We start from the raw sequence: 18,471 nt of genomic DNA, 5'->3' as shown, positions 1-18,471 counted from the left end.
GTAGCTCTGGCCTGCCTGGAACTATGCACACGAGGCTGGCTTCCAACTCAGAGATCTGCCTGCTTCGACCTCTGCTTCCCAAATTCTGGGATTGAAGACTCACACCACTGTGCCTGCTGTGCTCCCCTGTTTCTTATTTGCTGTGACCTTGGGCAAGTTGTTTAAGCCTTCATTCTTGTCTGTCCTGTGGGTTACTGTGGAGAGGCTCTGAGGTCATGTGTGGGTCAGGAATGAGTACACACATAGTCACAACCATGTCTGTGTGGGTTGGAGGGTGCAGGCTGTGCTTGGCATGGGCTGGAAGAGACACCTACCTGGGGGGAAGGGGCTAGCCTGCCCTCAGGCGAATGTATCTCTGGGGGAGAGGGGGCTAGCCTGCCCTCAGGCGAATGTATCTCTGGGGAAAAGGGGGCTAGCCTGCCTTCAGGCAAATGTACCTCTGGGAAAAGGGGCTAGCCTGCCCTCAGGCAGTTGTCCCAGTGGGAAGATATTGCACCAATAGGTGATCAGGTAGGCAGACACCAAGAAGACCTCATGGAGCAGGGACTGCTGCCTGGGGTCCATGATGGTGACAGAAACCTGTGCCCTTGTGCGCTGGGGGCTGTCTTGTAGTGGAAGTTCCAGAAGCTTTTCAAGTCTTGTCACAAGAGACCCTCCTCACTCCTGTACCACAGCCCATGACCTACTTAGAGGGCTGGGTTTGGAGGTGGGGCTAGGTGAGATGGACAGGAAGGTAGAGCTGGTGACAACCTTCTGGCAGATGCCAGCACTCGGTGAAACTCAAGGCAAAAAGGATAGGAATAAACCAGCAGACTAGATTCAATGAATCAGACTGGGAATGGCCAGCCTGACCGATGGACAAGAAGAGAAAAAGCTATTGAAACAATGGAAGGGACACGAGCTGTCACCAGGATGGCTATGACATCAGAGTAAATCCACCCTGGGAGGAGCAGGTCATTTACTCTCTTTCCATTGAGATTCTTCATATCACAAGACTTTTAGTGTAGTAGAAGATAGAGACATAAGTTAAACAAATGATTAACTGCTCTAATAAAATAAATAAAATAAAATAAATAAATAAAATAAAGTGGGGTGACATGGGTTCAGGGGTCACTTGCCTAGACCTGGAGGGTACCCAGGAGACTGCAAAGAGGCAACATTTGGAATAAGCCATGAGTGAAACAGGTATACAGTCATGTGAAGGTCCCTGGCACAGCATGCTTGGTAGAGGGACAGCCAGTGCAAAGGTCCTGGGGGGGGGGGGGAGGGAGGGAGGGAGGGAGAGAGAGAGAGAGAGAGAGAGAGAGAAATCAGCATGTCCAAGGAAGGAAAGGGAAACCAGGGGGCTGCAGGCTATGAAATGGCATTGAGGATGACTGGGGTTCCATGGCCAGCATGGGGCTAGTTTGGGTTCAGAATTAAGGAGCAAGGATGGAATGGAACCACAAAACCGAGAACCTTTGGAAAGAATGACTGAACCAGAGTGGATGAGGTGCACCAGGACTGCGTGGAGACCTGGCCTGAGAAGCCGGAGGACCCTGAGCAGCCCGCTCCTTTGCTGTGTGGTCTGGAGCAGTTTCCCTCTTGGACTCGCAAGTCAGGAAATGAACACTTGGGGACAGAATAAAGGGGATGCTGTGTTTTAACTGGAGCCCAACCCTCCTGGGGCGGGGGAGGCAAGAGTCCTGGGCGCCAGCTGGGACATGACCATGGCAAAAGTCCGCATAGTCCATTGCTGCAAAGAAAAGACTGACCTTGCCCCAATCCAGTCTGAAGATGGGACCATAACCCTCCAAGTAGCCCATAAGCAGTGTGAGAAACTGAGGCAGGAGGCTCCATGTGCCCTGTGGTTGCCACGTGTGCATTTTATACACATTATCCCGGCATCAATGGATTGGGGTGTCCATTGTCCAGAGGAGGAGATGACCGACCCAGCATCACACAATGAGAGCACATTCCAACCCCATCACCGAGAACCCTGAGGCATCTGGGAGCAAGCCCAAGGACTTGTCCCCTCTCAGGCCACAGCCTCTGCCCACGGCTCTACCGTGTCTGTAGGGAAGGCTGGCTCAGGGGGCCTAGCTCCCTATTGCATATCACCCTTGCTCTCTTTCTCATCCTCTGAACCTGTGAGCCTTTTCCAGCCTCAGGACCTTTGCATATACCGTGATGTCTGCCTAGAACGCCCCCTGTGCACATATCTTCATCCTGTCAATTCCTGCTCACCCTGACACATCAGTTGAACAGTAACTTTCTACGGTTCACATTGTGTGGCTTTCCATCCTTCCTGACCCCCACTTTCCCAGGGCTCTGGCTCATGCCTCCACTCTTGTGTGTGACTGGCTGGGTACCCCTGAGATCACAGACCTCAGTTCTTAGGGTCCCTACTAGGCCAAGCACAGGAAATTAGGGTGCTGTTCTACGAGTCTGCCTTGTGGAGCTGTGAGGCTTTGAAGTTGTAGCCTGCCAGGGCTCCTAACGCCTGCCCCCTTCTTCCTGAGACGGACTTTATGTCCTCAGCTCCGTTGAGGGATGACGTCAATCCTTAAGTGGCTTCTGAGCTGCTCCAGGCTTGCGTGGGCTCTGGTGTGTGTGCGTGCACATGGCCCTGGGCACACGCACGTGTGCGCACGGGCCTCCGTGAGTAATTCCAGTGGTACTTCCAAACGCTGTCTCCATGGAGAGGCCGCCCCCACCTACCCAGCCCCAGGTGGCTGCCTTTGCCACCCTGCTGGCTCCCCCGCCTGCTCCTCCATGACCCAGATTCGACCTGCCTTGACTCCCACATCCCCAGGCCTCAGGTTTCTACAAGCTCAGGGCTGGGGGCCTCTCTCCAGACACACCCTCTCATTCAAAATCGGTTCTAGGTTCCAGCAATGCTTATTGAGGCCATGTGAAAAGAGGGTGGGTGCCAGTGGGTGGCTGCCTGGGTTGGATCATGATTCCTTCGCCCTAAAGCTAATGATGCCTCGCCTGAGGGAGCTGGAGCTCCGCTGTGGCCCTCAGAGCCTCCAGGAGCTGGCTGTCCTCTGTGTCCTCCCCATCACACACACGCATGCACGCACGCGCACCTGCTCCTGTCCTAGTTGCTTCACCACCTGGAATATTCTTCCGCTGAAGGTTGGAGAGATACATGCAGCCCTCACTCCTGCTCCGAGACACTTTCCCAGGAAGCCTGTCCTCGCTTCCCTTTCGTCTGCTCCATGCCCAGAGGGCATGACCAGTGACTTACTAGTAGATGAACGCTGAGGAGTGCAGAGCTCAGCCGAGACGCTCGGCCCTCAGGGGCACTAACCAGCCTTCTTGCTTGCCATAGCCACTCTTCATCGTAAACGCAGCATGAGTGGGTGTCATCGCGCTGGGCTAGAGTCCCTTGTGGTCCGTCAGTGCTGTGAGTTGGACATCTTTGGACAGGGATGACAGGCCTCCAGAGGCACGGGGTCTGCAGCGGCAAGCCCTGATGTCCCAGGGTCATCTGCAAACACAGGGATCTCAGGAGCCCCCCTGAGATGGCATCATGTCCTGGGGACTCCTGCCCACTGTAGAAGGAAGGGGTTCTGTGCAGAGAACATAGAGTGAGCCCCAAGGCCTTCCAAGTTCACCCCCTTCCTATCTAAAGCTCAGATCTGCCCCCTGAAGATCCAGCAGGGCAGCGTGTGGAGTTGTTCAGCCGGCTCTAGGCGCCTGTCCTCCAGGTCTGATGCCATTGCATCTGAGAGACTCCTAGAAAGCATGGACCCAGGGCCCCCAGCTCCCCTTGCATCACAAGCCCAGGACCATGGGGAGGCGATGTAATGTCCTTCTCCAGAAATTCCTGCCCCAAAGTAGTCTCCCCCAGCCTCAGTTGCTTCCCTTGACAAACAGCTTGGCCAGTCCTGCTGCCCTCCGGGGTCTGTGCACTCAGATGGCTCTGAAGAGAGGAGGCTTGTGTGAGTTGTGCCTTCTCAGAGGGCGCTACCACCCTATGCCAGGAAGCTGGCCCATGCTCCAGGGGTTAGGTGCTGGGATGAGAACCACATCTAGAGGGACAGAGAACAGCCACCTTCAGGCTCACACGACAGGGACGTACAAGAGGCCTGGGTTAGGTTGTGGCTTCAGAGGAGTTTGGATCAGGTTCTGAAAACATGAGAGGAAGGTCCCTAAGAAAGAGGTGGGTCCCCTTGGCAGGCACATATGACCTCATGTTGCTCTCTGGTAGCCTGTGGCTCCAAGGCCAGTACACGTGAAACCACTCAAGAGCTTGTCAGGAAATGTAGTCTGTGCTTTCACCCAGTTCAGATGTGTTCCCGGTGACTTGGTGTGGATATCCTGTCAATGCTAGGAGCATTGACAGAAAAAGTGGACTGGGGAGAAGGGATGCTTTTCCAACTCGCCATCAGCACTCCAGCCGCCATCCTGGGCTGCCCAGCCACAGGGGAGTGATGTCCCTAGTGAACTGCGGGGACATGTGGACACAGGACCCCCTCCTCACCACTTTTGCATTTATAGCCTTCCTTTCTAACGTTTGGAAGTAGACACTTACCGTAATGCTCTTCAGTCTTTTTCTCTTAATGTCAGCACTGAGCTGTGCATAGCTCTCCAGGTTGGGCTTTAGCTATGTCCCACAAGTGATGTTTTCATTATCATTCACTCGCAAATATTTATTTTCATTTCTTATTTGGCTTTTTCCCTGACCCATGAGTTACTGTCAGTTTTTGAAATTTTTGGTTTGGTTTGGTTTGGTTTTTGGAGACAGGGTTTCTCTATGGCTTTGGAGCCTGTCTTGGAACTAGCTCTTGTAGACCAAGTTGGCCTCGAACTCACAGAGATCTTCCTGCCTCTGCCTCCAGAGTGCTGGGATTAAAGGCGTGCACCTCCACTGCCGGCTTAGGTTTTTGGAATTTTGGGTGTGTGTGTGTGTTTGTGTGTAAGTGCAGGCACACAGCACATAGACGGAGGTCAGAAAGACAACTTTAGGTAGTTCGTTTTCTCTGCCCCAAGTGGGTTCTGGGGATTGAGCTCAGGTCATCAAATTTGCTTGGCAAGACTTCTTAACTTCTGGGTCATATTACCACACCCCCTCTCCATGTTCTCACTATGTAGTCCAGGCTGCTCCTGAACTCCCGATGAAGATGACAGCACACACCACCACAACTGGCTTGTATTGTGGCTTTGGTATTTATTGAGACTTACTTTGTAGCTCAAAACGTGACCAGTTTTTGCAGATGTCACATACTGGTTTGAAAAGAACACCTCTTTGCTCCATGGGGGATTAAGCAGTTTCTGTGTTCTTAAGGTGCAACTATACTTCTATCAGAGAGAAGATCCAGGTCTGTGAAAGCTGAGGGAGAAGTCCTGGTAAATCTGTACTTCAGGGAAGGCCTCTGGCAAAAGGTGATTCTCAGAGATTTGTGTTAGCTGGAAAGAATGAGGGGAAGGGCATCCCACCCAGAGGGAACAGCACAAGCAAAGCAGACACGAAAGTTAAGAGTGAAGTGGAAACAGAACGGATCTTTATAGAAAGCCGAGGAAGGTGAGCTTATCTGGGCTGACAGAGACGTTATGTTTACTAGAAAGCACATCCCCACCACAGAGGAAGGTGTGGCAGGAGCTGTGATCATCATAATGCCAATATGAGATAAAATTGGTACTCTCTAGCTGGCTGAGCTCGGACTGTAGCCAGGCTCCTGCTGGGCAGACTCATTAGTCCTCTCCAAAGCTCTAGGCGGTGTGTATTGTGACCATCCGCAGTTTATAGGTAAGGAAACAGACACCAGAGAGTTAAGTGAATTTATCACCGGGCACACAGCTCCAGGTGGTAGAACCTTCACGTCCCTGCTCCGTCCCTTCCCTTCTTTATGCTGCTGCTGCTGCCCGGTGCTGTTATTCTAGTGACACATGTGGGTGACACAGGTGGTACTGAGTCTTGAATCGGGTGTAAAGGGGGACATTGTAGAGAGTCCCCTACAAAGACCATTTTGGGGGGTTGAGAGCTACTGTGACCCTCCTCCTTTGTTCAGATGGGGAAACTGAGGCTCACCTTTGTTCACATGAAAAGTGGGCAACAGAAGTCAAAATCTGCACCATTGAAAGACTTGTCTTGGTTTGGGGTAGGTGAGGCATGGGACAGGAGGAGGACTGGAGGGAAGGACTTGTGACGGAATGAAAAGGGGATACAAGCTTCTTTATAAGGGGCAGGAAGTGGGGAGCTGCTTTATTGGGGAACCAGAGTCCACGACGTAGACTGGAGACCTCAGGAAATCAGACCATCCACAAAAGGCCAGGCAGACTCTTCCTGCTGACCCCCAGCACAACCAGAGAACCAGCCCCACCCAGCCAGGCAGACAGGTGATAGGCACAAGACACAGCCAGCTCCCTCTCAGTCCTGGGTGGCAGAGGCTGCCGCTCTTGAGAAAATGATGTGTCTGTTCCGAGAAACCAAATGCCCTACAATGAATCCAATTAGATTTCATAGGCACATGAAAACGCGATCCATCTTAAGCACACTCTGCAAACCTCCGGCCACAGATGAATATTTCATTCTGTCTCAGCAGCCAGAGCAGACTAGCTAGCAGCAGCCAGGACCTGCCTAGCAGGTGGGGCCACACGTCCCTATGGGAGGGGGGAGTCCAGCCAGCACCTCCCTTGCAGGTGGGGCCGCATGTCCCTATGGGAGGGGGGAGTCCAGCCAGCACCTCCCTAGCAGGTGGGACCGCATGTCCCTATAGAGGAGGGGGAGTCCAGCCAGGACCTCCCTAGCAGGTGGGGCCACATGTCCCTATAGAGGAGGGGGAGTCCAGCCTGTGCCACTTCACACTAGTGTGACCTCAGGCAGTCTCTCTGGTTCCCAGATATTGCAGCGGCTCCCATCCTGATCGCCCACCCTCATTCCCTGGGGCTGAGCATGGAAGTTCATGTGCATTCATGTCACAGAGCCACCCTGGGTGCCAGCACAGTATTAGTGTTGAGGACATAGCCTTGAAAGAACAATGCAAAGGTCCTTTCAGAGCTCATAACCCAGAAGAGGAAACAGGCATGGAAACAAGGACCGCATCAGACATGAGGGAGTTGTGCTGCTCCATGAGAAAGAAAAGGGAACTCCCATGCAGGTCCAGGGTCAAAGAAAGTGTCCCCAAGGTAGTGATGCTTGAACCAAGCTGCAGTTTCAGGAAAGTATCCTAAGATACTGGCTTTGCCCATGCAAAAGCCCTGAAGTAGCAAAGCGCTTATGAGTTTGAAGAATAAGAAAGCCCCATGGCTGGAATCAAGGTGAGGGTTGGGTACCTGCTACGTCAAAGCTCCACAGATTGAGAAACTACTCCCAACTGCACATGAATGTGAAGGGGAGCCCCCTCAGCTCTGTGGGTTCAGTTTCCCCTTCTGCAAAATGAGACCTATTGCAAGTCTGTCACATGTGCTAAGGTGTCAGATGTCTGGTGGTCCCACATCAGGGAGGAAGGAGGTGCTATTATTACCACCATGACAGTAACTCACTGACTGTTAGTGCCACATCCTGCGGTGGCTCAGGGTAGCCTAAAGAGAAAGCACAGGGTGGGTGAGAGCCTAGGGCCTCAGCCTCTGAGACATGGTCTGCCAAGGTGTGCGGCCAGAAGAGGGAGCCAGACTAGATGCTCCTGGGTAATTGTTTTCTTTGTCTGTTCTGGGTATGGAATCCAGGACTTTTCTACATGCTAGGCAAGGGCTCTATCACTGAAATATATCCCCAGCCCTTGAGACAGGGTCTTACTATGTAGCCCATATTGGCCATGAATTTGAGGCCCTCCTGCCTTCACTTTGAGAGTGTTGGGATTGCAGGCATGAATAACCACACCTTTGTTATAGTGCTGGGCTAAAACCCAGGGCTTCGTGCATGCTGGGCAAGCCCTTTACCAACTGAGCTACAACCTAACCCCAGTCTAGGTAATTTCCAATGTACAGAAATGTATCTGCTCACTGTTGTGGGAGATAAGTTCAGTGTCCAAAAGCCAACCTCTGGTAAGGGTCTTCTCGGTGTGTCCTAAAATGGAAGGAGGATTGAAGTGGGGGCGGGGAGAGGGGGCAAGGGCAAGCCACAAAAGGGGTCTAGCCTTGGGTCCTGCTCCCAGTAATGGCTATTGGAGGGCACAGACATTCAAACCATAGCAGGATGAAGTTTTTGTAAGGCCCACCCAGGATAGAGGGAAATTTTGTCCTCTATAATCCCAGAGGGCCAAGCCAGGACTTCCAGGGAATCCTCAGGAGACAGAGAGGCCAGCCTCTCAGGAACTACTGAGCCACCCCGCCCGTCTCTAGAGCACTCAAGCAAACTCACTTCTTTTCCAGAGATAGGAGGTGACTATCTATTGCTGTGTGATTTCCCCATCCGGTAAATATTTCTTACCTCTTGGCTTCTGTGGTTCTGGAATTTCAGAGCAGTTTGACTAGACAGTTCTGGATCAGGGTCTCCTGTTAGGCTGTGGTCCCATGAAGGTGGCATGGAGGCTCGAGGTCTGCTTCCAAGCTCACTTGCAGGGTGGCAGCAGGGTCACAGGGCTGTCTGAGTGAGAGACCAAGATAGCAGCCTGGCACCTGCCTGTCTTTATGACCAGCGTGGAAACAGCTGTCATCTCAGGGGCTGGCACATCAGTCTCATCGTCTGCCAGGAGGGGGCGGACTAGAACAGGGTTAAGCCCAGGGCATGAGACCCAGTGGAGGCTGCCACAGGATTGGACAATGAAACCTTAACTGCACCTCTCAGGGCCAAGTATTCCTGCCAAGCCTCAGTTCCCCCAGTGTACCCTGAAGGCCAGTGGTTAAAGCCAGAGTCATCTATGGGACCTCATGGTGTAGAGGCAGCAGAGGCTATGGTCACCAGAGTCCCCAGGGACACTGAGGTAGGCTGTAGATTTTCTTGCGGGGGGGGGGGGGGGGGGCAGGCACCATGCCTAGGTAGCAGAAATCTCTGGGTTGCATCCCCTGGCAGATAGGCTTTGGTGTCAAGTGGAGGTCAGAGGTCAGCCTTGCTTTCTGACACAGTGTCTCTCACTGGCGGAGGCCTTCTGATTTAGGCCAGGCCCAGAGAGTTTCCTGTCTTCCTTCCCAGCATTAGGATGAAGATGTGCGCTGCTAACCCAGCTTTTTAAAAGTGTGGGTTCAGGGGATCAGACTCAGGTCCTTGAGCTGACATGACAAATACTTTACTCCTGACCCCTGGATGCTCTTCTGCGAGGCAGTCTGAGGGTTCAGAGTGTGATGAGGACCTGAGATCAAGGCCCACCATGATCTGACTCCAGGGGACTGTCCCTTTAGCCTCCGACCCCTAGGACAACCTGTAGACCCTCTGCATTCCCAGGACCTGGCTCCTTTGTCTGTGATTTGTCTGTGTTCTTCACTTTCATGACATGTCCTTTTATAGCAGGCAGGGTGGTTCACTTTCATGACATGTCCTCCCATGGCAGGCAGGGTGGTTCACTTTCATGACATGTCCTCCCATGGCAGGCAGGGTGGTTCACTTTCATGACATGTCCTCCCATGGCAGGCAGAGTGGTACACACCTGTAATCCCAGCGCTCAGCACCCTGAAGTAGGGGTATCGTGAGTTCCAGACCAGCCTGGGCTACATAGAGACATCCTGTCTCAAAACATAAAACTAGACAGAAGAAGCATCTTCCTTGTACCCTCTTCTAGTGAAATCTTATTCAGTCTGGGAAGATAGCTCAGTCAATGAAACGCTTGCTGTGCGAGCATGTGAACCTGAGTTTCGTCCTCAGAGCCCGTGTAAAGGCCACACTTGTAATCCCAGCACTGGGGAGACAGAGGTCCAGTAGATCCCTGAGGCTTGCTGCTGAGTCAGCCTAGTGTGCCTGGCAAGGTCCAAGCCAGTCAGAGACCCTGTCTCAGAAACAAACAAACAAAACAAGTCGAGTAGTACCTAAGGAACGTGAGGTTAACCTCTGGCCTCCACACACATAATAACCCCTACATATGCATACACACACGATGGACCTTACTGACCCTCAAAGATCTGGCCGTACGCATCTCTTCTAGGGAGCCCTCCTGTTGCCTCAGTGAGTGCTAATCTTCCCCCACACGGGCTGTGTCTCTGGCTTTGACACTTCCCGGGATGTGTTTTTGTTTTTGCCATCTAATTGTCGTGAGTATTTCTGCCTCCTGCACTTGACCACAGGCTGGAGGGCTGGGACTGTGTGAGTCAGAGCAGGCCCCATAAAGGCTGGAGGAATTGAATTAAATGTGCTGGCAATGGCTACATTCTGACCATTTTGTTCTGTTTGCCAGCTTGACCTTCCAGGATGGTCCCTCAGCGGGGGCTAGAATGGGGCTAGATGAAACAAGCCTCCAGGGTCCGCCTACTCCTAGCCAGAGCTCTCAGCCAGACAGCAGGTCAGCATGCCCCTGTACCACCTTTTGCAGACCCTGCAGGCCAGCTTGGTGAAGTCCTGCTGAAAAGTTAGAGATAGTGTTCCCCTGAGCAAGGCACCAGGCAGAGGCTTTGGGAAATGGGTGGCAAATTAGATGTCACTGCCTGAAAGCCGAGGGGCATCATGAGGAGCATGGACGGCAGAACTGAAGTGCCTGGGTTCGAATCCTAGCCCTTCTCTGTGTGAAATGTACAGGTTATTTTTCTGTGTCCCACTTCACTCTCTGGAGACACAACTCAAAAGCTGCTGTGAGAATCCTACTGTGTGTGCCATTTGCTGTGGACATGCAGGATGCAGGGGAGAGCACACCTCAGAAGAACTGACCTGCAGGATGCAGGGGAGAGCACACCTCAGAAGAACTGACCTGCAGGATGCAGGGGAGAGCACACCTCAGAAGAACTGACCTGCAGGATGCAGAGGAGAGCACACTTCAGAAGAACTGACCTGCAGGACTGTGGGCTTCCTGCAGCTACTCAGCTCCTCTCTGTTGGGGGCCTGCTGACACTTTATGGGGTGTTCTGCATTTATACTCTCCCTGAGGCTCACAGATACCCTTTGGGGGTAGGGATATATATATATATATATTTGGGTTTTCGAGACAGGGTTTCTCTGTAGCTTTTGGTGCCTATCCTGGAACTAGCTCTTGTAGACCAGGCTGGCCTCGAACTCCCAGAGATCCGCCTGCCTCTGCCTCCCGAGTGCTGGGATTAAAGGCATGCGCCACCACCGCCCAGCTGGGAGATATTTTTTTTAAAAAATATTTATTTATTATGTATACAGTGTTCTGTCTGTATGTATGCTTGCTGGCCAGAAGAGGGCACCAGATCTCATTACAGATGACTGTGAGCCACCATGTGGTTGCTGGGAACTGAACTCAGGACCTCTGGAAGAACAGTCAGTGCTCTTAACCTCTGAGCCATCTCTCCAGCCCCTGGGAGATATATTTTTAAGCTGAGCTAGGATACACATAAAATGTACCAACCTCTCTCTCTCTCTCTCTCTCTCTCTCTCTCTTTCTCTCTCTCTCTCTCTCTCTCTCTCTCTCTCTCTGTGTGTGTGTGTGTGTGTGTGTGTGTGTGTGTGTGTGTGTGTAGGCCAGAGAAAGTGTTAAAGCCTTTAGAGTTGAAGCTTTATGCATTTCCAAGATGCCCACCTTGTTACATGGGTTCTGGGATCTGAACTCTGGTCCTCATGACTGCAGCAACTGCCATCGGGCCATGCTCCAGCCCGTCTCACCTGCACTGATCATAGCCTTTTTAACTTTCTATTTTAAGACAGAGTCTCACTAAGTTGTTGAGGTTGGCTTTGAGCTTAACTGTAGCCCAGGCAGACACTGAATTTTCAAGTCCATCCTTTCGAGCAGCTTCACTCTACAGTGGTGGCCTGGAGCACACTTCCAGTGCAGACCAGCCATCAGCACCTGCATTCCAGAGTTTCTCCTGAACCCCTACCAGCCTCACAACCATTAAGGCATCAATCCCCGGTGCCCTTTCCCAGCCCCTGGCAGCCACAAAGCTGCCTTTTGTTCTCCAGGCTTGCTCGGCCCAGGAAATTACGTGTCGCGTGCCTGACTTTTCTCAGGCTCTGTGCCTGCTGTGGCTAAGTATCGGGACTCCTTCTCTTTTGATGACAGAATAATGCTCCACCATGCAGCAAGAGTCCATACCTGGTGGGTGAGGAGACTGTGGCCTTGAGAGGTACTTGTGTGAGATCCACACCTCAGTTGGATGGCACTCAGAACCTGTTCTTGCATGCCTTTGTTCCCCTGCCCACACAGGCTCATCTTGGCTGAGATCGTCACCTTCATTGTCAAACAGAAAAGTGGGGTAGGAGAGGTGACCTGCAGCAAGTCAGCCAGCACCAGTGTCATGGCCTCCACAAGCACAACAAATACTGAGGGCTGACAGGGAAAGGAAAATGATGAGCCCCTGCTCAGCTCAAGAGCTGTTTCCATGGTGACCTCTGAGCTTCCTAACCCCAGCACTTCCCAAAGGCTGAGGAGCATCCACCCCAGGGTGGATTATTTTGGCTTTAACTCCTCCTCTTTCCCAGTGAGCAGCCCAGCTCTCCCCACAGCCCGTCCCCCGGAGCTCTACCCCATCTGAATTCCTCATGCTTATCAGCTCTTCACTATATCCTGTCCTAGGCTTGTTTTGTGCTCAGCTCCAGAGACGACACAGAAAATGACTCAGGTGTGTTCCCTTCCCTTTCGTTACATGAGAGAGAAACACCAAAAACATAAGCCACTTTGAAGAATAACCAGAGGTACCTGGGGAGTGTTTTGAGTGTTTGGAAATCATTAAGGCTGGAGAGAGAGAGAGGACAGGACGGAGTAGAGCATCCTTCCTAGCTGTCAGTCAGCCAAGGTCTCTGAGGAGGTGATGCTTGAATGGGAACTTGAGGCAGTACTAGCAGCCCGGTATGAGAAGAGCTGAGAGGGAAACCACAGTATTGTATGGATAAAGGTCCTGTGGCCAGGAAGATTAGGGCACTGGAGAAATGCTAATGAGGTTCGTGACTGAGTCAGCATGAGGAGGCTGGAGTTAAGCCAGAGAGGGAGAAGAGACCTGAGATCCATTTAGAGGAACCAAGTAAAGCAATTCTATCTAGAGTTTCCCAAGGATGTCTCATGTTGCCTCGCTGTGCCTGTGTTCAGTGTATGTAGGGGCTTACAGTTCCTACTGCTATCTCCTTGTCTTTTAGTCATCTATGAAAAGATGGGGCCTAAGCATGCCCACCCCCTATGACCTCTAACATCTCACCGGAGACCAGGCAAAGTTGGATGGGATTCGGTCACACTAGGGCCCTGCTGGCACCAAGCCTCTCATCCCAGGGACCCAGTATCCACTTCCTGGGCCATTGCACAGAGCCCACTTCCAGGAAAGCCAGGAGTCCCTCTGACTGTCTCAGAGAGGCCAGGGCCTTCTGCGGAGACACCGAGAGCCATGCATCCTAGCAGCCCTTCCCTCAGTCTTGTCCACCAAACAACTGGTTGATTGAATGTCACACTTTTCAGACAGTTGCTATGGACACAGACTCAGCAGGAAACACGTGGGACCTGGCACTAGTCTGGATCACGTAGCCGTGAGAAGGGAGTTGGAGCCTGGGATCCCACTTCTTTGGGCAATAGCAAATGCAGGCCTAGAAGCCACACCCAGCTGCCCTCCTCCTAGCTTGGGACTTGAGCCACCAGAGCTGTTTCCTCCTCTAACATAATGTCTGCGTGACAGGCCGTTTCAGAGTCGGCAATACAGTAAACCTGTATGATGCCACACAGATTCTGAAGGTCAGGAGTAGCCTTGCAGCCTGGCTCTTGCCTAGATCCCTCGGAGAGCTGCATCATGTCACTTAGGGAGGTCTCAGCTCCTATCAGACTGGCTCGGGGCTCAACAGTCAGCCAGCTTGCCAAAAGGGTAAAGCAGATGCCGCCTTGCCTTTCCCAACCTGGTCGGAGAGGCCAGATAGTGTCACTGCCACAATATCCTTTTAGTGACATGGGACACCCAGGAGAATGTGATAGGAGGTGGGGTCACACAGGTATGTTTGACCAGAAAGTTGGTACCAGCAACTAAAGAACACCCACAGCGCAGCATTCGCTATGCAACAGGGACTCCCTACCACAATCTTCCTGGGTTCCTGATCCGTGTCCCAAGACTTCCTGCCATTCTTTGACCTCGGCCCCCTTACCTGCTGTCTCCAGGCTCTAGGCAGAGGGCTAGTGACACAGAAAGGACAGTGACACTGGTGTTCCGGCATAGGAATGATGTGTCTGGTGGCACAGCCGAGAGGGGCTCCGGAGGGTGTGGTTAGGGGTGGTCTGCCTGTGCAGGTGGCCTGGGGACCTGGCCTTGAAGGAAGTCAAGGAAGATCTTGTAGCAGATAGGCAGAGCATTTCAGACAGGACCAGGCAGGGAAAGGGGGAAGAAATCAAATTACCCACACCCAGGTCTAGAGTGAAGAGCCCTTGGGGAAGGCAGGAATGAGACCAGAAGGCAGGCAAACTGGCAATCTGTCTGAGTCCAAGGAGTCTTGGAAGGGATCTGAAGCCTGGCCAGGTGGCTCATGCCCGATTCCAGTGCTAGAGAGGATGTGGGGAAACTCCTGTGAGTTCAAGGTCAGCCTGGACTGCATAGACAAGACCTGGGCTTAAAAAATATATAGGTGGAGAGATGGCTCAGTGGTTAAGAGCATTAGCTACTCTCTCAGAGGACCTGGTTTCAATTCCTAGCACCCATACAGAAGTTCAGAACTGTCTGCAACTACAGTTCCAGGGGATCCTGTTCCCTCATCTGGCTCCAAAGCAAAACACACACACACACACACACACACACACACACACACAATGCACAGACATACGTTCAGACAAAACACCCAGACATATAAAATAAAATAACTGTTTTGGGCCAAGATTTGCCTGTCTGAAGCAGTGGCAGTTGAGCCAGGCAGGGCTGTGCAGGTGAAAAGGCAGGCCTCCAGGGACATGGTGAAAAGGCTGGCCTCCAGGGACATGGTGAAAAGGCAGGATTCTGGGGACACAGTGAAAAGGCAGGACTCCGGGGACACAGTGAAAAGGCAGGACTCCGGGGACATGGTGAAAAGGCAGGACTCCGGGGACACGGTGAAAAGGCAGGACTCCGGGGACACAGTGAAAAGGCAGGACTCCGGGGACATGGTGAAAAGGCAGGACTCCGGGGACACGGTGAAAAGGCAGGCCTCCGGGGACATGGTGAAAAGGCAGGACTCCGGGGACACAGTGAAAAGGCAGGACTCCGGGGACATGGTGAAAAGGCAGGACTCCGGGGACACAGTGAAAAGGCAGGACTCCGGGGACATGGTGAAAAGGCAGGACTCCGGGGACACGGTGAAAAGGCAGGCCTCCGGGGACATGGTGAAAAGGCAGGACTCCGGGGACACGGTGAAAAGGCAGGACTCCGGGGACATGGTGAAGACACAACTGTTGAGGAAACATTTTCTCTTGAGCCCACTGGAGTGAGCAGAGAACAGCATGTCCTGGTTTCTGACTCGAGCTGGTGGGAGGAGCAGACGATGTAGAGGGGGGCGGACAAGATGCAGGGCAAGACACCGAGGAAGCAGTTAGGTGACCAGAGTTCAAAGGGCACAGTGGGTTGAGGACCAAAGCGTAGAAGGACTAGTTAGTTATAAGTGGCCTTGTACACTAGGATATCAGCAACGACGGAGTGTGTAGAGAAGCAACGTTCATTCAGTTCCTGGACTCGGCTCAGACGGCAGGGGGAGAGGTGGGAGCACAGGAGGGAGGATGTCCAGGGACACTGCCACACCAGCAGCACCAAAGCCCTGGTGGCCAGGAAGAACCATCTCCAGAGAGCTAGCCCGGGACTGTGTGCGCCATGGCCCGCTGCGAATGCCCCCCTGAGTGTGTGGTGGTTCAGCCCTGCTCACTTCTAGCGTCTCACGCTCAATCACACCCTAATCCCCTGGTTGCCTCCCTGTCTGCCTTACCATCAGGGCTCAGCAGTGAGTAGGACTTCCCACACCTTGCTAAGCTCCTCCCTGTGGAGCCAGCTCCTCTAGGGGCTGCAGATACATGCTTCACAAGAGTCCAGAGGGGCAGAGTGCGAATGGCTGAATGGTTAGAGGTTCAGTCAGTGTGGGTGTGGTTTGCCATGAGCAGGGAAGAGGGATCTACAGAACATTCTGGGTGAGGGAATGATGTATTCAGGTAACTTTTGCTTCTGGAGGAATCAGGCTGGGTTCTGTCCCTGGCCTCATCCCCATATAGCTCCCCCATGCTCGTGGGCTCCAGGATGAGGTATGGCAAGGCAGGGAGGGCCCATCCTGTGGCTGGTGGCTGGGAGCGAGTGGTAACTGAAGCCATGGAAGCACCACGGAGCCCAGAGGGCTCCCCAAGGCAGCAGTGTCTTCTTCCCCTGAGTTTCCATGAAGGCAATGAGGCTTATATTAATGAGAGGCAATTATGGGCACCCGGATGGGCCTAAGTATAGCTCATTGAGAAAGGCGGCACACAGCAGCCAGCTGCCTCCCCTGCAAGGCCACGGGTGCCTATTTTAAACCTCCCTACGGTGAAGCTCTGCCACCCCTGGGCTCTGGGCTGCTGAGGGGCTGACATGCGGCAAACCCAGAGCCCTGACTGAGAGACTCTGAGCAGACACTCAGACCTTCCGCACTCAAACCCCTGATGTTTTAGAGAGCGGAGGTCAGCCTGAGGTCACAGTAAGAAAAGGCGGACCCAGGATTCGAATCCATTTTCAGCTGTATGCCAGCACTCCGCCATACTGGAAGCATCCTAGACCGCGAGGCGTGGCCTGTCCACAGGAGCACAGTGAATGGCGGGGTGGAGAGTGTGGAATGGCGGGGGTGTGACTGACAACACAGCCAGCCCTCGTCGTCATCTCATAACCTAGGCTTCCTCTAGGTGCCACTGAGGAGGAGACAGGCTCAGGGAGCTGATTTAGTCAATGCCAGGCCTTCCTCAGGGACACACTGATGTGAGATTACGTCAGGGTCCACAGGAAGCCGATGGGCCCGGTGGTGTGGGTGTTCCCTGGGAGTCTCTAGAAAGGCTCTGGAAGAGGCCAGCACACAGAATCAGGTTGAGGGAAGAGTTGGACCTCAGGGCAATCCCAGTCGAGGCTCTGTTGATCCCACAGGGAGCGCTGAGTAAGATCCTGGAGGGGTGTCTGGAACAGAGACAGGGGCATTGCGGTGGTGAGCAGTTGTTAGATTCAGGCGGCCCCGGGGACAGAGTGGAGCCCTGCAAGGATTTCCGTCTGACTTAGAGCGATTTGTAGTGGGAACTTGGCTGTGAACTGCAGCAGCTGGTGCTCTTGGCAGCTGGAGCTGAAGCAGTCAGTGCAGAAGGACATGGGGCCACCAGAACACACCATGGCCACAGTGAGAAGCCAGGCATGGTGGTGAGTGCTTGTGATCCCAGCACTCAAGAGCCTGGGATACGAGGGTTTCTCATTCCTCTGCTCGGGTGGGGAGAACCTGGCCTGTCTTCCAGGAAGTCATGAGCACTAGCAAGCCGCCATGCTGGGGAAGGAAGACCAGTGTTAGCAAAGCTTGATCAGAACTGAAAAGGAGGAAAACTCACCAAAAACCCGGGAGAGAGGTCAGGCGGTGGTGGTGCACGCCTTTAATACCAGCACTTGGGAGGCAGAGGCAGGTGGATCTCTGAGTTTGAGGCCAGCCTGGTCTACAGAGTGACAGGACAACCAGAGCTGATACACACAGAAACCTGTCTGGGGGACGGGGAGGGAGGGACAACCTAGGAGATCTGGGTTTGATTCCCAGAACACACTCAGTGGCTCAAAACTGTTTGTAGCTCTAGTTCCAGAGGATCTAATGCCCTCTTCTGGGCTCTTTGGGCACCAGGCATGCATATGGTACACAGACATACATGCAGGAAAACACTCGTATACATAAAACAAAAATAAATAGGTCTCAAAAAGAAAAAAAGCCACAGAATGGGAGATTGTATTTGCAAGCCGCCTATCTGATAAGGGCTTAAGGTCTAGAATGCACAAGACTGACAGACAGCTCAGTGGTACTCAGAGGACGTCAGTAGACGTTTCTGCAAAGGAAGCAGAGGAACGGCTCAGAGTCACCGTGACAGATGCTTGTCGTCACTGTGTGTGAGGGAAATGCATCTCAAAGCCACAGTGAGAGTAGGCCACCACTGTATCATCCTAGGTAGCAAAGATGGGTGGGCCTGTGGGCTTATTGGCCTCTCTGATGTCAGTGGTCCCAGCATCCAGCCCAGAGGTCACATCTGGGGAGGGACAAAGAGTTTACAGGGCATGAAGATCCCTCTGCTAAAGCAGATCTGGACAGCACTGTCTTTGGTCACAGGTAAGGTAGGCCCTGAGTAGCCCTGCTCTTTGGAAGCCTCTCTGGGCCTAGAAAGGGCCTAAGACAAGGAGTGCTGAGGAGACCAGAGGAAGTGCCTCACAGACCCTGAGAGTCCCTGTCTAGATGACTCACACCTGCTTCCAAGGCATTGTGGAATACTCCCTAGAAACCCTCCTTAGGCTTAAGGGTGGCTGTTGGGGATGGGGTGGATAGCGCTTTGG

At 53.0% G+C, this 18,471-nt stretch overlaps 1 protein-coding gene across 5 annotated transcripts in view; it reads left to right on the top strand.

Annotated features, from left to right (window-relative positions):
• Positions 1–18,471, top strand: part of Dlgap4 (DLG associated protein 4) — a 151,383-nt gene that overhangs the window by 70,398 nt on the left and 62,514 nt on the right. The gene's annotated exons all lie outside the window — the stretch shown is intronic.

The sequence above is a fragment of the Microtus oregoni genome, unplaced genomic scaffold (genome assembly GCF_018167655.1).
Source record: "Microtus oregoni isolate MIOR12 unplaced genomic scaffold, Mior012 000020F_ref0000438, whole genome shotgun sequence".
NCBI lineage: Eukaryota > Metazoa > Chordata > Mammalia > Rodentia > Cricetidae > Microtus > Microtus oregoni.
Note: the sequence above shows the minus strand (reverse complement) of the source record. Positions and strands in the feature narration are given on the sequence as shown.